Source organism: Ranitomeya imitator, chromosome 6 (genome assembly GCF_032444005.1).
Source record: "Ranitomeya imitator isolate aRanImi1 chromosome 6, aRanImi1.pri, whole genome shotgun sequence".
Taxonomy (NCBI): Eukaryota; Metazoa; Chordata; class Amphibia; order Anura; family Dendrobatidae; genus Ranitomeya; species Ranitomeya imitator.
This window is the reverse complement of record NC_091287.1, coordinates 548,610,614-548,630,812: the sequence shown is the minus strand read 5'-3', so window position 1 is coordinate 548,630,812 and position 20,199 is coordinate 548,610,614.

The window sequence follows — 20,199 nt, the reverse complement described above, 5'->3', positions numbered from 1 at the left end:
GGCTGGTGCCAATGTAGTGAGCAGTAAACAATGTCAAGCAAATGTCAAATTCTGCTCTCTGCGTAGGCAGAAACTGAGATACCAGTCTAAGATGCTAAAGAATGAAGAACGTATTGAATGAATATGTGCTCTCCTCGCTGCTCTTTGACTTTCCTGTGACTTTATAATTTTGTGAGAGAAGAAGCAAAGAACTGCAATAAGAACTATTAAAAAAAAGTGTCTCCTGTTAAAAAATACTAAAATCATAATACATTTTACATTTTTACACACTTTTTCTACCCGACTAGGGTTAAGGCTAGGATTAGGGGTAAGGTTATGGCTAGGGTTAATGCTAGGGTTAAGGGTAGGTCTACGTCCCGGCTATTGTTAAGGCTAGTGTTAAGGGTAGGGCTAAGTCTGGGCTATTGTTAGGGCTAGGGTTATAGGTAGGTCTACGTCCCGGCTATTGTTAAGGCTAGGATTAAGGGTAGGGCTAAGTCAGGGCTATTGTTAAGGCTAGGGTTATGGGTGGTGCTACGTCCCGTCTATTGTTAAGGCTAGGGTTAAGGGTAGGGCTAAGTCATGGCTTTTGTTTAGGCTAGGGTTATGGGTAGGGCTAAGTCAGGGCTATTGTTAAGGCTAGGGTTAAGGGTAGGGCTAAGTCAGGGCTATTGTGAAGGCTAGGGTTATGTGTAGGGCTAAGTCAGGGCTATTGTTAAGGCTAGGGTTAAGGGTAGGGCTAAGTCAGGGCTATTGTTAAGGCTATGGTTAAGGGTAGGGCTAAGTCAGGGCTATAGTTAAAGCTAAGGTTAAGGGTAGGGCTAAGTCAGGGTTATTGTTAAGGCTAGGGTTAAGGGTAGGGCTAAGTCAGGGTTATTGTTAAGGCTAGGGTTAAGGGTAGGGCTAAGTCAGGGCTATTTTTAAGGCTAGGGTAATGGGTAGGTGTTGTGAATTCTGTGGCTGAATTCACTCCTGTGGTCACAAGTGGTACTGCAGCTTCTGAGCTTCCTCCCTCAGGTGTTCTGGTGAGCTCGTTAACTGCTTCATTACTTAACTCCGCCTGATGCTGCTATCCTTGCTCCTTGTCAATGTTTCAGTGTTGGATCTGAGCTTCTCCTGATTGTTCCTGTGACCTGCTGCTCTGTATAGCTAAGTGCTTTTTGCTTTTTTGTTGCTTTTTTTCTGTCCAGCTTGTCTTTTGTTTTGCTGGAAGCTCTGAGACGCAAAGGGTGTACCGCCGTGCCGTTAGTTCGGCACGGTGGGTTTTTTTTGCCCCCTTTGCGTGGTTTTGCTTTAGGGTTTTTTGTAGACTGCAAAGTTCGCTTTACTGTCCTCGCTCTGTCCTAGAATATCGGGCCCCACTTTGCTGAATCTATTTCATCCCTACGTTTTGTCTTTTCATCTTACTCACAGTCATTATATGTGGGGGGCTGCCTTTTCCTTTGGGGAATTTCTCTGGGGCAAGTCAGGCCTATTTTTCTATCTTCAGGCTAGCTAGTTTCTTAGGCTGTGCCGAGTTGCCTAGGTAGTTGTTAGGCGCAATCCACAGCCGCTTTTAGTTGTGTTTAGGATAGGATCAGGTGTGCAGTCTACAGAGTTTCCACGTCTCAGAGCTCGTTCTTGTATTTTTGGGTATTTGTCAGATCACTGTGTGCGCTCTGATCGCTAAGCACACTGTGTTTCTGGATTGCCTTCATAACACCTGTCATTAGCAAACATAACAGTACAAGGAGCCAAACTAATGATTCTCAATAGAGGGAAAGAAAAAGTTCTGACATCATTTTTTTTTTTTTTTCTGCTCTGTGTTCACTTTTTTTTTTTTTCCCCTAGACATTTGGGTGATTCTGGACACAGGTGTGGACATGGATATTCAGGGTCTGTGCTCTTCAATGGATAATCTCGTTATAAATGTACAAAAAATTCAAGATACTATTGATCAGAAATCTATGTTAGAACCAAGAATTCCTATTCCTGATTTGTTTTTTGGAGATAGAACTAAGTTTCTAAGTTTCAAAAATAATTGTAAGCTATTTCTGGCCTTGAAACCTCATTCTTCTGGTAATCCTATTCAACAGGTTTTGATTATTATTTCTTTTTTGCGCGGCGACCCTCAAGACTGGGCATTTTCTCTTGCGCCAGGAGACCCTGCATTGAGTAGTGTCGATGCGTTTTTCCTGGCGCTCGGATTGCTGTACGATGAGCCTAATTCAGTGGATCAGGCTGAGAAAAATTTGCTGGCTTTGTGCCAGGGTCAGGATGATATAGAAGTATATTGTCAGAAATTTAGGAAATGGTCAGTACTCACTCAGTGGAATGAATCTGCGCTGGCAGCTTTGTTCAGAAAGGGTCTCTCTGAGGCTCTTAAGGATGTCATGGTGGGATTTCCTATGCCTGCTGGTTTGAATGAGTCTTTGTCTTTGGCCATTCAGATCGGTCGACGCTTGCGCGAGCGTAAATCTGTGCACCATTTGGCGGTACTGCCTGAGGTTAAACCTGAGCCTATGCAGTGCGATAGGACTATGACTAGAGTTGAACGGCAGGAATACAGACGTCTGAATGGTCTGTGTTTCTATTGTGGTGATTCCACTCATGCTATTTCTGATTGTCCTAAGCGCACTAAGCGGTCCGCTAGGTCTGCCGTCATTGGTACTGTACAGTCCAAATTCCTTCTGTCCATTACCTTGATATGCTCTTTGTCGTCGTTTTCTGTCATGGCGTTTGTGGATTCGGGCGCTGCCCTGAATCTGATGGATTTGGATTATGCTAAACGTTGTGGGTTTTTCTTGGAGCCTTTGCGGTGTCCTATTCCATTGAGAGGAATTGATGCTACACCTTTGGCCAAGAATAAACCTCAATACTGGGCCCAGCTGACCATGTGCATGGCTCCTGCACATCAGGAAGTTATTCGCTTTCTGGTGTTGCATAATCTGCATGATGTGGTCGTGTTGGGGTTGCCATGGCTACAAACCCATAATCCAGTATTGGATTGGAATTCCATGTCGGTATCCAGCTGGGGTTGTCAGGGGGTACATGGTGATGTTCCATTTTTGTCGATTTCGTCATCCACCCCTTCTGAGGTCCCAGAGTTTTTGTCTGATTATCAGGATGTATTTGAAGAGCCCAAGTCCGATGCTCTACCTCCGCATAGGGATTGTGATTGTGCTATCAATTTGATTCCTGGTAGTAAATTCCCTAAAGGTCGATTATTTAATTTATCCGTGCCCGAACACGCCGCTATGCGCAGTTATGTGAAGGAATCCCTGGAGAAGGGACATATTCGCCCATCGTCATCACCACTGGGAGCAGGGTTCTTCTTTGTAGCCAAGAAGGATGGTTCGCTGAGACCGTGTATTGATTACCGCCTTCTTAATAAGATCACTGTTAAATTTCAGTATCCCTTGCCATTGTTATCTGACTTGTTTGCTCGGATTAAGGGGGCTAGTTGGTGCACTAAGATAGATCTTCGTGGTGCGTATAATCTGGTGAGAATCAGGCAAGGAGATGAATGGAAAACTGCATTCAATACGCCCGAGGGTCATTTTGAGTATCTAGTGATGCCGTTCGGACTTGCCAATGCTCCATCTGTGTTTCAGTCTTTTATGCATGACATCTTCCGTGAGTATCTGGATAAATTCCTGATTGTTTACTTGGATGACATTTTGATCTTCTCAGATGATTGGGAGTCTCATGTGAAGCAGGTCAGAATGGTTTTTCAGGTCCTGCGTGCTAACTCTTTGTTTGTGAAGGGATCAAAGTGTCTCTTCGGTGTGCAGAAAGTTTCATTTTTGGGGTTCATCTTTACCCCTTCTACTATCGAGATGGATCCAGTTAAGGTCCAAGCCATCCAGGATTGGATTCAGCCGACATCTCTGAAAAGTCTGCAAAAGTTCCTGGGCTTTGCTAATTTTTATCGTCGCTTCATCTGTAATTTTTCTAGCATTGCCAAACCATTGACCGATTTGACCAAGAAGGGTGCTGATTTGGTTAATTGGTCTTCTGCTGCTGTGGAAGCTTTTCAGGAGTTGAAGCGTCGTTTTTGTTCTGCCCCTGTGTTGTGTCAGCCAGATGTTTCTCTTCCGTTCCAGGTCGAGGTTGATGCTTCTGAGATTGGAGCAGGGGCGGTTTTGTCACAGAGAGGTTCTGATTGCTCAGTGATGAAACCATGTGCTTTCTTTTCCAGGAAGTTTTCGCCCGCTGAGCGTAATTATGATGTGGGCAATCGAGAGTTGCTGGCCATGAAGTGGGCATTCGAGGAGTGGCGTCAATGGCTTGAAGGAGCTAAGCATCGCGTGGTGGTATTGACTGATCATAAGAACTTGACTTATCTCGAGTCTGCCAAGCGCTTGAATCCTAGACAGGCCCGTTGGTCGTTATTTTTTGCCCGCTTCGACTTTGTGATTTCGTACCTTCCGGGCTCTAAAAATGTGAAGGCGGATGCTCTGTCTAGGAGTTTTGTGCCCGACTCTCCGGGTTTATCTGAGCCAGCGGGTATCCTCAAGGAAGGAATCATTGTGTCTGCCATCTCCCCTGATTTGCGGCGGGTGCTGCAAAAATTTCAGGCGAATAAACCTGATCGTTGTCCAGCAGAGAAACTGTTCGTCCCTGATAGGTGGACTAATAAACTTATCTCTGAACTTCATTGTTCGGTGTTGGCTGGTCATCCTGGAATCTTTGGTACCAGAGAGTTAGTGGCTAGATCCTTCTGGTGGCCATCTCTGTCACGGGACGTACGTACTTTTGTGCAGTCCTGTGGGATTTGTGCTAGGGCTAAGCCCTGCTGTTCTTGTGCCAGTGGGTTGCTTTTACCCTTGCCGGTCCCAAAGAGGCCTTGGACACATATTTCGATGGATTTCATTTCTGACCTTCCCGTTTCTCAAAAGATGTCAGTCATTTGGGTGGTCTGTGATCGCTTTTCTAAAATGGTCCATCTGGTGCCCTTGGCTAAATTGCCTTCCTCCTCTGATTTGGTACCTTTGTTCTTTCAGCATGTGGTTCGGTTGCATGGCATTCCTGAGAATATTGTTTCTGACAGAGGTTCCCAGTTTGTTTCAAGGTTTTGGCGAGCCTTTTGTGGTAGGATGTGCATTGACCTATCCTTTTCCTCGGCTTTCCATCCTCAGACTAATGGCCAGACCGAACGAACCAATCAGACCTTGGAAACATATCTGAGATGTTTTGTTTCTGCAGACCAGGATGATTGGGTGTCCTTTTTGCCGTTGGCTGAGTTCGCCCTTAATAATCGGGCCAGCTCGGCTACCTTGGTTTCTCCATTTTTTTGCAATTCTGGGTTCCATCCTCGTTTCTCTTCAGGACAGGTTGAGTCTTCGGACTGTCCTGGTGTGGATTCTGTGGTGGATAGGTTGCAGCAGATCTGGACTCAGGTAGTGGACAATTTGATCTTGTCCCAGGAGAAAGCTCAACTTTTCGCTAATCGCAGACGCCGTGTGGGTCCCCGACTTCGTGTTGGGGATCTGGTTTGGTTATCTTCTCGTCATATTCCTATGAAGGTTTCCTCTCCTAAATTTAAACCTCGTTTTATTGGTCCGTATAGGATTTCTGAGGTTCTCAATCCTGTGTCTTTTCGTTTGACCCTCCCAGACTCCTTTTCCATACATAATGTATTCCATAGGTCGTTGTTGCGGAGATACGTCGTACCTATGGTTCCATCTGTTGAGCCTCCTGCCCCGGTTTTGGTGGAGGGGGAATTGGAGTATATTGTGGAGAAGATTTTGGATTCTCGTGTTTCTAGACGGAAACTCCAGTATCTGGTTAAATGGAAGGGTTATGCTCAGGAAGATAATTCCTGGGTTTTTGCCTCTGATGTTCATGCTTCCGATCTTGTTCGTGCCTTTCATGCGGCTCATCCTGGTCGGCCTGGGGGCTCTGGTGAGGGTTCGGTGACCCCTCCTCAAGGGGGGGGTACTGTTGTGAATTCTGTGGCTGAATTCACTCCTGTGGTCACAAGTGGTACTGCAGCTTCTGAGCTTCCTCCCTCAGGTGTTCTGGTGAGCTCGTTAACTGCTTCATTACTTAACTCCGCCTGATGCTGCTATCCTTGCTCCTTGTCAATGTTTCAGTGTTGGATCTGAGCTTCTCCTGATTGTTTCTGTGACCTGCTGCTCTGTATAGCTAAGTGCTTTTTGCTTTTTTGTTGCTTTTTTTCTGTCCAGCTTGTCTTTTGTTTTGCTGGAAGCTCTGAGACGCAAAGGGTGTACTGCCGTGCCGTTAGTTCGGCACGGTGGGTTTTTTTTGCCCCCTTTGCGTGGTTTTGCTTTAGGGTTTTTTGTAGACTGCAAAGTTCGCTTTACTGTCCTCGCTCTGTCCTAGAATATCGGGCCCCACTTTGCTGAATCTATTTCATCCCTACGTTTTGTCTTTTCATCTTACTCACAGTCATTATATGTGGGGGGCTGCCTTTTCCTTTGGGGAATTTCTCTGGGGCAAGTCAGGCCTATTTTTCTATCTTCAGGCTAGCTAGTTTCTTAGGCTGTGCCGAGTTGCCTAGGTAGTTGTTAGGCGCAATCCACAGCCGCTTTTAGTTGTGTTTAGGATAGGATCAGGTGTGCAGTCTACAGAGTTTCCACGTCTCAGAGCTCGTTCTTGTATTTTTGGGTATTTGTCAGATCACTGTGTGCGCTCTGATCGCTAAGCACACTGTGTTTCTGGATTGCCTTCATAACACCTGTCATTAGCAAACATAACAGGTAGGGCTAAGTCAGGGCTATTGTTAAGGCTAGGGTTAAGGGTATGGCTAAGTCAGGGCTATTGTTAAGGCTAGGCTTATGGGTATGGTTAAGTCATGGTTATTGTTAAGGCTAGGGTTAAGGGTAGGGCTAAGTCAGGGCTATTGTTAAGGCTAGGGTTAAGGGTAGGGCTAAGTCATGGCTATTGTTAAGGCTAGGGTTAAGGGTAGGGCTAAGTCAGGGCTATTGTTAAGGCTAGGGTTAAGGGTAAGGCTAAGTCAGGGCTATTCTTAAGGCTAGGGTTATGGGTAGGGCTAAGTCTGGGCTATTGTTGAAGCTAGGGTTAAGGGTAGGGCTAAGCCAGGGCTATTGTTAAGACTAGGGCTAATGTTAGGGTTATAACTAGGCCTAGGATTTGCATAAAGGTTATAAAATAATAGTTAGCGTTAAATAAAAATACACAAAGGTAATAAATTAAAGTAAAAAGTTAAAAAGAAATATATGACACAATGTCTAACTTTTTATTTTTAACATTTTATATCGGGTTTCAACAAAATGCAGAAAAAACTTGAGGACCGAAGGGCAAATTTTAATTAATTACATCATAATTTTCTTAGAATATTATATATGTGTTTGGATTGGATAGGAGGTATAATACTGGACCGGTGGAAGGCAACACACACTTAGTCACAGTTTTTTTTCATGTCGTCATTCTACCATATAATATAATTTGGTGCCTTTTTCGGAGGGCAAAAGGGATAATTGTCCAGTTCTTCCACAACCATATGCTCTAATCCAGTTCCTTCGAGCACTCTGAGATACTTTCATTATAAAGACATGGGAGCATTAAGTGATATGAAACCAACCTAAGGAAGATGACATCCATTCTCTGGAATTGGAGATTAACTATCAATAAAATGGCCATCACCAGAATGACAAAAAAAGTGCCATATAGTCCCCCCTCCCCACCCACATTCTAAACACACATGTTAACAATGTAAACAGTGGATTCGGGTATCTAGGATTTTCAAACTTCTGAAAAATGATCAGGTTCAGGTCTATGTGTTTATCGATTGGGAAACCCACCATGATGAGTATCCTTTTTCCAAAATCAATTGGACCTATAGAATCCCAGAAGTAAGAGTACTGTTGAATAAACAAATAGATTGGCACCAAAAAACAATTCACAAAAGCAAGTTCTGGTCACTTCTTTTCTACTTGGAGGAGTTCTAAGCATAAAGGGATATAAGTATATAAAGGGCAGTTTGAGCATTTACTAATATTACTCCTAATACCCCTGCAAGACAGTTTATTCTAGCCATATGGCTTTCCTTGCTTAAGTGTGAACGGACAAGGGGTATTTTACAGTTATTTTATTTAAAGACTGCTGCTGATCAGTCTTAAGTCCTAAACATTTCAGGATCAGGAGGCCCAAAGAAGGACATAGGGAATTTGCAACAAGAGATGATGACTGTTATTACAGAATGTGGAGATTTCAGAAACATGATAGAAATTATCACTTGGCAAACTAGCACCTTTTATTTTCTGAGGAAGTAACTAAAAATGCATCAGTGAAGTTGGTATTTAGTTTCATGGGTTTTTTCAGGTTTGGACAATCCCTAGTTGTTAGAAGGATCCCTTAGCAATAAGTTGGTCATAAGGTGGCCTCCTTTTAAAACTTCTGCATTGAGTAGTACTCTCTGGGGAGCTTGGCAATAAGAGTTCAATTTTCCTACAACACCACCACTGAGTAAATTAAACATTACACACTGCCTATTAAAGAATGTAATAAAATTGCCCTTGTCATGTAATTCAAACAGTAACCCATCCTAGTCATGTGTCAGGATGAGTTATAGTTTGAAGAAACACTGCTCCCACATCCTGTGTCTCAACTGACAGAGGAGCTGTATTGTAAGAACACATACCTTGACTGCTGCACATGGGGGACCGAAGTTGAAGAAAAACTCTTTGTGCTCAATCAGGTGAAGCAATGATTTGTTTCTTCTCCTGTCACATCTATTTTCCTCAGCTCTTGGAGTTAACAGAGCAGCTCCTATGTCAGTTGAGACATATCTCTTGAGAGCAGTGTTTCTACAAACTCTAGCCTGTCCTGTTACATGACCAAGGTGGGTTGCCATTTGAATTACATAATGGAGGCCATTTTATCATATTCTTGGAGTGCTAATTTAATATCAATAGGTTAGTGGTTCATGGTCAAGGCCCGTCCTTCAGAGCAAGAGATACTCTTTGTAAGCTTCGCTTCTCTTTTTCTCTTAATCTTCACTTTTTTTTATTAACTCGGAACACTCAAAATAAAAACATAAAAATGTGTTTTCTAAAGCGGACAACACCAGAATAGTAAAATCAGGATAATACACCATCATAGAAAGCCAATATTTGGCACTTGACACACTTTTCTCATACAAAATCATTCTAACAAAGTCATCATAAATTTTTCTTCATAAAGTCGATAAGCGGCTTAGATGAGCTCTGCAATTTCGGCTCTTAACACAACAAGATTAAACGTGTGAATCCAATGGGCTTTGTGTAGTGGAGTGGTTTGGATTAAGCTGTTAGATTGTAACACATTAAAGACAATGCTTCCAAGAAATGTATCCAGCACTGATTGGATATACTTCCACAATCATCCCCGACGAGGGAGATAAAAAAAAGAAGTAGTCACATTATAAACATGTTTGATTCAATACAATTTTAATTAGGAAAAACATCTCTGCTACTACCGGAGGATGAAGATGAAAATTTTTCTAAAACCTTATTTGTTTTCCTCTTTATATAAATATTAATCTTTATATAATTTTATATAACTGTATATTTATATTTATTAAATGTATTATCTCATGCTGGGATTATGTAGGTGAAAAAGGACAATGAATCACAAGAGTGCGAACAAGAGAATAAATACTACTGATACTATGTGTGGTCCAGTCACTCGTTTGTGGAATTGGAGCCGATTGGCTGGCACTCACTCTCTATGAGTACCGATGAGTCTTGGGTATCCATAACCCTTTAACCAGCTCACTGTTTTTCTTCCATGGACCACATTGGTAAGTGCTACTCACTGTATACTTTGAACACCCCACAAGACCCACTGTATACTAGGGAAACCCCAAAAGATCCACTTTATACTGGGAGCACCCAACAAGACTTGCCATATACCAGGGATAGGGAACACACCACAAAACCCATCATATACCACTAATACGCCACAAGACCCGCTGTACATTGGGAACACCCCACAAGAATCGCTGTATACCCAGAACACCCCACAAAACCTGCCTTATACCTGGAACACCACGCAAAAACTGAAGTATAACCCCACAGAACCTCCCATATACCAGGAATACCACACAATACTCACGGTATACTGGGAAACTACACAAGATCCGCTGTATACTGGGAGCACACAACAAGACTTGCCATATACCAGAAATAGGGAATACACCACAAAACCCATAATATGCCACTAATACACCACAAGACCCGCTGTACACCGGGAACACCCCACAAGACTCGCTGTATACTCGGAACACCCCACAAAACCTGCCTTATACCTGGAGCACCACACAAAACCTGAAGCATAACCCCACAGAACCTCCCATATACCAGGAATACCACACAATACTCACGGTATACTGGGAAACCCCAAAAGATCCGCTGTATACTGGGAGCACACAACAAGACTTGCCATATACCAGGGATAGGGAACACACCACAAAACCCATCATATACCACTAATACGCCACAAGACCCGCTGTACATTGGGAACACCCCACAAGACTCGCTGTATACTCGGAACACCCCACAAAACCTGCCTTATACCTGGAGCACCACACAAAACCTGAAGCATAACCCCACGGAACCTCCCATATACCAGGACTACCACACAATACTCACTGTATACTGGGAAAACTACACAAGATCCGCTGTATACCGGGAGCACCCAACAAGACATGCCATATACCAGAAATAGGGAATACACCACAAAACCCATCATATACCACTAATATGCCACAAGACACACTGTACACCGGGAACACCCCACAAGACTTGCTGTATACTCGGAGCCCCCCACAAAACCTGCCTTATACCTGGAGCACCACACAAAACCTGAAGCATAACCCCACAGAACCTCCCATATACCAGGACTACCACACAATACTCACGTTACACTGGGAAAACCCCAAAACATCCGCTATATACTTGGAGTATCCAACAAGACTTGCCAAATACCAGGAATACCCACACAAGACCCGCTGTTCACTGCAAAAACCCCACAAGACCAGCTGTATACTGGGAACTACCCACAAAACCTGCCTTATACCTGGAGCACCACACAAGAGCTAACATCTACCGGGAACACCCCACATGACCTCCCATATACCAGAAACACCCTAAAATACCCGCTGTACAGTGGGAAAACTCCTCAAGATATGCTGTATAGAAGAACCCAACAAGACCTGCCATATAACAGGAATAGGGAACATCCCGCAAGACCTGTCGTATATCGAGGGACCCCATAAGACCCGGTGTAAACCGTTAACGCCCCACAAAACCCATCATATACTGTATATACCCCACAAGACCTGCCTTATACCTGGAGGCCCCCACAAGACCTCATGTATATCGGGAACACCCCACAAGACCTCCAATATACCAGGAACACCCAAGACTTGCAATTTACTAGGTATACCCCACAAGACCTTCTGCATACTGAAAATACCTAACAAGTCTCACCATATACTGGGAACCCCCCTCTTGACCTGCCATATACTGTGAACACAATTTTTCCATATACCGGATAAACCCCACTGAACCCTCCAGATATTAAGAAACCACTTTAACTCATTGCCGCCACCAATTTTTATCTTTGAACTTTCAATTCTTCCTCTTCTTATTCCAAGAGCAATAACTTTTTTTTTTTATTTTTCTGTTAATGTAGCTACAATAGGGCTTGTTTTCTGCAGGACAAGGTTTTTTTTTAGTGTCAAAAATGTTTTATTATTTTCATATAAACTCAACAATTTTACAACATATAATCCATATTGCAAAAACTGATTCAATTTTTTTTTGTTTTAGTTTCCTCACTAATATTTTATACAGTTTGTTGACCTGTTGATGAAATGTTTCTTGGGTCCATTAGAATGACTTCTCCGACCTTGTGGTCAGAATGGCGTTCGATCGAAACTTAGTATCTTGTATATGTTTAATTAGGTAGTGAGATGGAGATGGCGGATTAGCCTTATATTCTATATATTCGCCTTGAAGCAACTTCACATTTAAACATTGTAAGGACTGCATCATGGTCAGACCAAGAGGATTAAACGTGTCGTGAGAATAGGACTGATGGCAAGGATGATGAGCTTGTAATTAATCAGATCAATTCTAGAATATGTTTTATGTATCGGACAAAAATATCAATATCTTCTGTTTAACCCATTACATTTTCTACAAGTGTCTGGAAGATGACGTGATTTCACGAGATAGCTTTGCTTCCGCCTTTCTGACTCGGATAAGTCTGTTCTTTTTAAAGCCGAGCTCTCAATGTTAGAGTTCAGAGACATATTAAGGAGCTGGTAATGGTATTGAGAGATTCTGGTAAGTATATTTTTAAACGTATTCAGTTTAGCGGGTAAGTAATGATTTATCATATAAACAACTAGGCCTTGTAGACTGCCGTCTATTCTAAGGTAGCATTTCGAATAAGGCTGCGCGGCACTCCACTAAAAGGGTGCACGAATGGGATTCAACTCCAAATAGTCCAAAACTAAATTCGGCACTCCAGGGTAAATGCAGAAAAATATAAATCGTGTTTTATTAACATAGGTGCATCCACTGTGTATAACGTGACGTTTCGGCCAACACTAGGCCTTCATCAGAAATAATCCTCAGTTTCTTGGCGGCGATGAAACAGGTCAAATGTAGCTGAGCAGTGGAGTCTGAGAAAAGTGTGTCGCGGCACTATGGATAGAGCACAACCGTGCTGAGGATGAGGCGCTCATCGGAGACATATTACAAATTTATTACAAATTGCCGCACCCGATCAGGAGCTGATAATGGTATTGAGATTTTCTGGTAAGTAAATTTTTAAATGCATTCAGTTGAAATGTAGCTGGTAAGTTAAGATTTATCATACGAACATCTAGGCCTTGTAGACTGCCGACTGTTCTAAGGTAGCGCCCATCAGGATCTGGGTACGAATCTGAGATCTGAAGTGGGAAGGTATCTTTAAAGCAAACCTGTCAGGTCCTCCAACTTAGCAGCATTCACTTATTTATGAGTAAATTCCCTGTCTAACCAGCCCTGCATAACATTTTTTCTGTATAAATGATGTTTAAAAAAAGCTTTTATATTATCCCCCTTTCCTATGCTAATGAGAGGTTTGACCAATCGAAGGGGCATTAGTTACTCCTCACAATTCAGCCCTCCACTAGTCCATGTTATCACACCCCTGTGGGCATGATAACATAATTTGCATGAGTGGCGTCATCGTCGCTCATGTAAATCTTGCGCATGCGTCCTTCTCATTCCAGCAGTGTCACTGTGTGTCTGAAGCCAGGTGTATGCCACCCGGCTTCGAGGTGCATTGCGCTAGACTGGATGCCTTCTAAATGTATGGACATGTGCAGTGCGCGCCTCTGAAGCTGGGAAACGTACACCCGGCTTCAGAGATGCAGTGTCACTGCCGTAATGAGCGGCGTGCATGCGTGAAATTTGCATGAGCGGCATGCCTTCTGCCTTCTATTTATGTACTTTATGAAAAACTTCCTGCTGTATGCATTCAATAGATGGCACCACAAGAATTCATCACTAACTGGAGGAACAGGACATAACTTAAAAGCACAGGTCCAACATGTTTCACCGCATGTGCGGCATCATCAGGGGATGGAACAATGACATGAATGTCCTCTGATGATGCCACACATACAGTGAAACATGTTGGGGGGACCTGTACATTTAACTTATGTCCTTCAATAACTTTAATGAATGCAGCAATACCAAATAAATATATATTTTTTATTTTATTATTTTTTTGTAATTTTTAATGGTGAAATTCAATTTTTTATATTTTTTTATATATTTATTTTTTTTTTAATTTTTTCCCTTATTTTTTAGTCTTCTCAGGGGACTCAAACCAGCAATAATCATGAAGAGGGAAGGGGTCTACTAAAGACTCCCATAACTGCTATCTTGGTACTCCTATGAAGCCCAACCATAGGCTGAGCTTCATAGGAGATCGAGATTTTTACCAAATATGGCAATATTGCAGTATACAGTATAAATGCTGGTTGACTTCTCCCAAAGGAACAAAAAAAGTAAGGCAAAACATTATTAAAAAAATTCTAAAAAATATTAAAAAAATATATATAAAAATTAGGATTAAATAGCTTTTTTCTTAAAAAGAACAAAAGAAGAAAAAGAACTAAAAATCTAAATTTTGCTTTTGCTTATATGTAAAAGTCTGTTCTATCAAAATAGAACATTAATTAACCCAACCAGTAAACTTTGTACGAGAAAATAAATAAAAACTCCCAAATTCAGTTTTTTGGTCTCCACACCTCACCAAAAAAAAGCAATAATAACTGACCCAAAATTTATATAAATGAAAGTAATATATCGCCAAGCAATAAACAAGTCCTAACATGATTATCGATTGGAAAAATAAAAACATTACAGGTCTCGAAATATGTCGTCCAAAAAAGGTTTTTTTGGATATTTTTTCACCACTTAAAAAAAAAATCAAGGCAAGTTTGGTGAGAACAGAATTGTACTGCCATGGAGGATCATGTTTCTAACATACAATAAAGACCATGAAAACAAAACTTAAGAAAACAATGTTGGAATTGCATTTTTTCACCTTTTCATCCCACTTAAAATTTTTCCCATTTTTCAGTAAAATAAAAAAATGTTATTCAAAACTAAAACTTGTCCTTTAAAAATGAAACGCCTAGAAAAATAAAAAAAGGTGTGGGTCTTGGCAGAAGAGGAGGGAAAAATGCAAATGTAAAAAAAGATGTAAAAACTAAAATTGGGTGGAGAAGCAAGGTCTTAAAAGTCGTTTGGATAGGTGATAACTAGCGAATTGGTGAGGATTTGACGAAAGGAATTCACATTCATCAAGAGAGCAAGGACCTTTTTGGAATTTGTTGATGGCCTTCCATGTGAAGCGCACTTTTATTAATTTTCTGACTTAGTGAAGTCCACCAAGTCATAGCTATGTTCTCTAGATTGGTGGGGATCCTGGGGTTTGGACCGTCATTGAAACCCAACACTTGAGTGATGTAGAACTTTGGCCTCGATTGGTGTAGAACTGAAAATCGTCAAATTCAGGTAATGAATGTTGCTCTCTTCGGAGTCAAACTCTTCATGCCGATTTTCACATTGACATAGAAGGCATCATCCACCCCACAGAACAAGGAGTGGAAGATGGAGATTGAATTTTTGGGTTAGAAATCCTTTTGTAATTACCTGTTTGTCTTAGTTCATTTATTTGAAATCAAATACGTCTTTACTGTGCAAGAAAAAATTGGGAAAAAAATTGAGCGTAATTTATTTTTGTGCCACAATATCAAGCAGTTTTTTGGCTAAGGAGCGTTGTCATTAAATATATGGTCCATCTTGGCAGTCGATCCCGTAACAAATGAATACTAAGTGCTAAATTATGAATTAATTATTGGGTCTAAATTTATCTCAGGGTCCAGAGAGGAGTTTTTGGCTCATTCCTTATTCTGTTAGGATTTAATAAAGTCTTATATATAGTACATTAAGATCTTATGGGAAATACATATTGCCAAATTTAAATGACTCATTCAATAGCGCATTAACTACCGTGAATATAGATGATGGGATTAATGGAAAATTCATTTTATTTTATATTTCTTAAAAAAACTTGTATATTTATATATTTTTAAAAATTATTAAAACATTATCATTATTTTGCATAGCTAGCAATTAAATAGCTGTTGGCAACAAAATTTAAGAAAGGACACGAAGCGAAGTATATTGTGGAGAAGTGAGAAGCGGGATCAGAGTACGAAGGAGATAGAACCAGAAGGAGTCGTGCCCCGAGATCGGCAACATCCCTCCGAGGCGCGTAGCCGGTGTCCAGAGCACCGAGGAAGTAACAGACTCCACGCATTACTTCAAACAGCGGCAGGACAGTAAATTATAGGTTGGCTGTCAGAATAACTCCAGGCCTACCTGTCATACGGGTGCATCCTAGCCATATCATACTGGGGGACGGAAAGAAGAGAAAGAACAGATACGACAGTTGTGAGGACTATCCCGTGGTGCTCAGCAGGGAAGGACTACAACACACAGGCACTAGAAGGTAGACACTGATTTCCACCTGCAAAGGGAACTCTGGATGTGCCTACGGACAGGCCGGTCTCAGCCAGCCCTGTTAGCAGTGCTCTGGATTGCGGATCCCGAAGCCTTCAGTAATAGGTAAAGAGACTGCAACCCTGTGTCCTTGTTATTCCTCGCGTTCTGCCCCACGCACTATCACCCTTTTATTGGATGCCCCTTAGCAGGGTCACGGACCGGGTCTAGCCACCGTGATAACCCCGGACCGAGTACCCCGCGGCCCTGCATCTGGGGGCGCTCCAACTTGGCGTCATGAACAGGATGTACTTAAGCCTGAAGAATCAGGTCATGTGTGCCTTGGAACTGTGATTGAACTGTGACTTATTGCAAAGACTGTGTATCGCTATTTGCCGCCAAAAATCCGCCATTGCCGCAACATTTGGAGTGTGAGGGGAGGAGCCATAACTTCGTGGGTGGAGACGGCTGGAAAACAGCGCGGAGCGGGGAGACGTGGTGAGGTGCCGGTCCCGGAAGGAGAACCCCGACCCGGCGCCGACTCCAGAAGGAGAACCCCGACCCCAGCGCCGATCCCAGAAGAAAAACCCCGACCCCGGCGCCGATCTCGGCAGGTTAGCAAGGGGGAGGAACGGCCATGTCGGATCCCGGGGGAGTGGAGGCAGCGGCCACAGCTGCGGACTCGGGGGCACTTCCAGATTCCGTGGCAGACGCAGCCACAAACCCGGTATCATCGCTAGGTGCCGCGGGGCTTGCCGCTCCCATCAGCCAGCCGGACACTGCCGCAGCTACAACAGCCATAATGCTCTTCTCTATGCCGTACCTACCAGGAGCCGCCTGGCTCCCGCGATATTCTGGAGAATCCCATACGTTCACTGACTTTAAAGAGGGGATTTGTAGCCTGCTCGAGTTTTATCCCTTGACAGAGCCCCAGAAAGTTCATATGATAACCGGCCAACTCTTTGGAGCAGTCTTGAGGGAAGTGAAGTCCTGGCCCGTGGCAGATAAGAGAACTGTGCAACAGGTATTTGCAAAGGTTAAAACCACCTTTGACACCCGCACCACTACGGAAATTAAATTGATGTTCGATTTGTGCGAGCAGAGGGCGCAGGATAGCTTACGGGACGATGCCCTTAATCTTCAGGAGGCGCTGCGGGCCATCAAGCAAAGTGACCCAAACAGCATGCAAGATGAAGATAAACTCCTGAAGGAGCGGTTCGTCGAAGGGCTCCTGTGCAGTAACCAAAGGGCCCAGCTACACTTCCTGGCCATGCAGAATCCAGACCTGACTTTTGCGCAATTTAAAGATAAAGCCATCCAGGCACTACCAGAGCGACAGCTGTTATGAGAGGTAACTCAGTACCACAATGGACATAGAGGTCAGCGCACATACAGTGACCTGGCAATAACCCAAAAAACAAGAACGAGCTCTGAGACGTGGGAACTCTGTTGACCGCAATCCCTAATCCTCTCCAACCACACTAAAGGCAGCCGTGGATTGCGCCTAACGCTCCCTATGCAACTCGGCACGGCCTGAGAAACTAGCTAGCCTGAAGATAGAAAATAAGCCTACCTTGCCTCAGAGAAATACCCCAAAGGAAAAGGCAGCCCCCACATATAATGACTGTGAGTTAAGATGAAAAGACAAACGTAGAGATGAAATAGATTTAGCAAAGTGAGGCCCAACTTTCTGAACAGAGCGAGGATAGGAAAGGTAACTTTGCGGTCAACACAAAACCCTACAAAAACCACGCAAAGGGGGCAAAAAGACCCTCCGTACCGAACTAACGGCACGGAGGTACACCCTCTGCGTCCCAGAGCTTCCAGCAAGCAGGAAAAAACAAATTGACAAGCTGGACAGAAAAAAACAGCAAACAAATAGCAAAGAGGAACTTAGCTATGCAGAGCAGCAGGCCACAGGAACGATCCAGGAGGAAACAGGTCCAATACTAGAACATTGACTGGAGGCCAGGATCAAAGCACTAGGTGGAGTTAAATAGAGCAGCACCTAACGACTTCACCACATCACCTGAGGAAGGAAACTCAGAAGCCGCAGTACCAATTTCCTCCACCAACGGAAGCTCACAGAGAGAATCAGCCGAAGTACCACTCGTGACCACAGGAGGGAGCTCTGCCACAGAATTCACAACAGTACCCCCCCCTTGAGAAGGGGTCACCGAACCCTCACCAGAGCTCCCAGGACGACCAGGATGAGCCATATGAAAGGCACGAACAAGATCGGGAGCATGGACATCAGAGGCAAAGACCCAGGAATTATCTTCCTGAGCATAACCCTTCCACTTAACCAGATACTGGAGTTTCCGCCTTGAAACACGAGAATCCAAAATCTTCTCCACAATATACTCCAACTCCCCCTCCACCAAAACCGGGGCAGGAGGATCAACAGATGGAACCATAGGTGCCACGTATCTCCGCAACAATGACCTATGGAATACGTTATGTATGGAAAAAGAATCTGGAAGGGTCAGACAAAAAGACACAGGATTAAGAACCTCAGAAATCCTATACGGACCAATAAAACGAGGTTTAAACTTAGGAGAGGAAACCTTCATAGGAATATGACGAGAAGATAACCAAACCAAGTCCCCAACCCGAAGTCGGGGACCCACACAGCGTCTGCGATTAGCGAAACGTTGAGCCTTCTCCTGGGACAAAGTCAAATTGTCCACTACATGAGTCCAAATCTGCTGCAACCTGTCCACCACAGTATCCACACCAGGACAGTCCGAAGACTCAACCTGCCCTGAAGAGAAACGAGGATGGAACCCAGAGTTGCAGAAAAACGGTGAAACCAAGGTAGCCGAGCTGGCCCGATTATTAAGGGCGAACTCAGCCAAAGGCAAAAAGGACACCCAGTCATCCTGATCAGCAGAAACAAAGCATCTCAGATATGTTTCCAAGGTCTGATTGGTTCGTTCGGTCTGGCCATTAGTCTGAGGATGGAAAGCCGAGGAAAAAGACAAGTCAATGCCCATCCTACCACAAAAAGCTCGCCAAAACCTCGAAACAAACTGGGAACCTCTGTCAGAAATGATATTCTCTGGAATGCCATGTGAACGAACCACATGCTGGAAAAACAATGGCACCAAATCAGAGGAGGAAGGCAATTTAGACAAGGGTACCAAATGGACCATCTTAGAGAAGCGATCACAGACCACCCAAATGACTGACATCTTTTGAGAGACGGGAAGATCTGAAATAAAATCCATAGAGATATGTGTCCAAGGCCTCTTCGGGACCGGCAAGGGGAAAAGCAACCCACTGGCACGAGAACAGCAGGGCTTAGCCCGAGCACAAATCCCACAGGACTGCACAAAAGTACGCACATCCCGCGACAGAGATGGCCACCAAAAGGATCTAGCCACTAACTCTCTGGTACCAAAGATTCCAGGATGACCAGCCAACACCGAACAATGAACCTCAGAGATAACTTTATTCGTCCACCTATCAGGGACAAACAGTTTCTCCGCTGGGCAACGATCAGGTTTATTAGCCTGAAATTTTTGCAGCACCCACCGCAAATCAGGGGAGATGGCAGACTGTTGTGCATTCTGTGGCTGAATTCACTCCTGTGGTCACAAGTGGTACTGCAGCTTCTGAGCTTCCTCCCTCAGGTGTTCTGGTGAGCTCGTTAACTGCTTCATTACTTAACTCCGCCTGATGCTGCTATCCTTGCTCCTTGTCAATGTTTCAGTGTTGGATCTGAGCTTCTCCTGATTGTTCCTGTGACCTGCTGCTCTGTATAGCTAAGTGCTTTTTGCTTTTTTGTTGCTTTTTTTCTGTCCAGCTTGTCTTTTGTTTTGCTGGAAGCTCTGAGACGCAAAGGGTGTACCGCCGTGCCGTTAGTTCGGCACGGTGGGTTTTTTTTGCCCCCTTTGCGTGGTTTTGCTTTAGGGTTTTTTGTAGACTGCAAAGTTCGCTTTACTGTCCTCGCTCTGTCCTAGAATATCGGGCCCCACTTTGCTGAATCTATTTCATCCCTACGTTTTGTCTTTTCATCTTACTCACAGTCATTATATGTGGGGGGCTGCCTTTTCCTTTGGGGAATTTCTCTGGGGCAAGTCAGGCCTATTTTTCTATCTTCAGGCTAGCTAGTTTCTTAGGCTGTGCCGAGTTGCCTAGGTAGTTGTTAGGCGCAATCCACAGCCGCTTTTAGTTGTGTTTAGGATAGGATCAG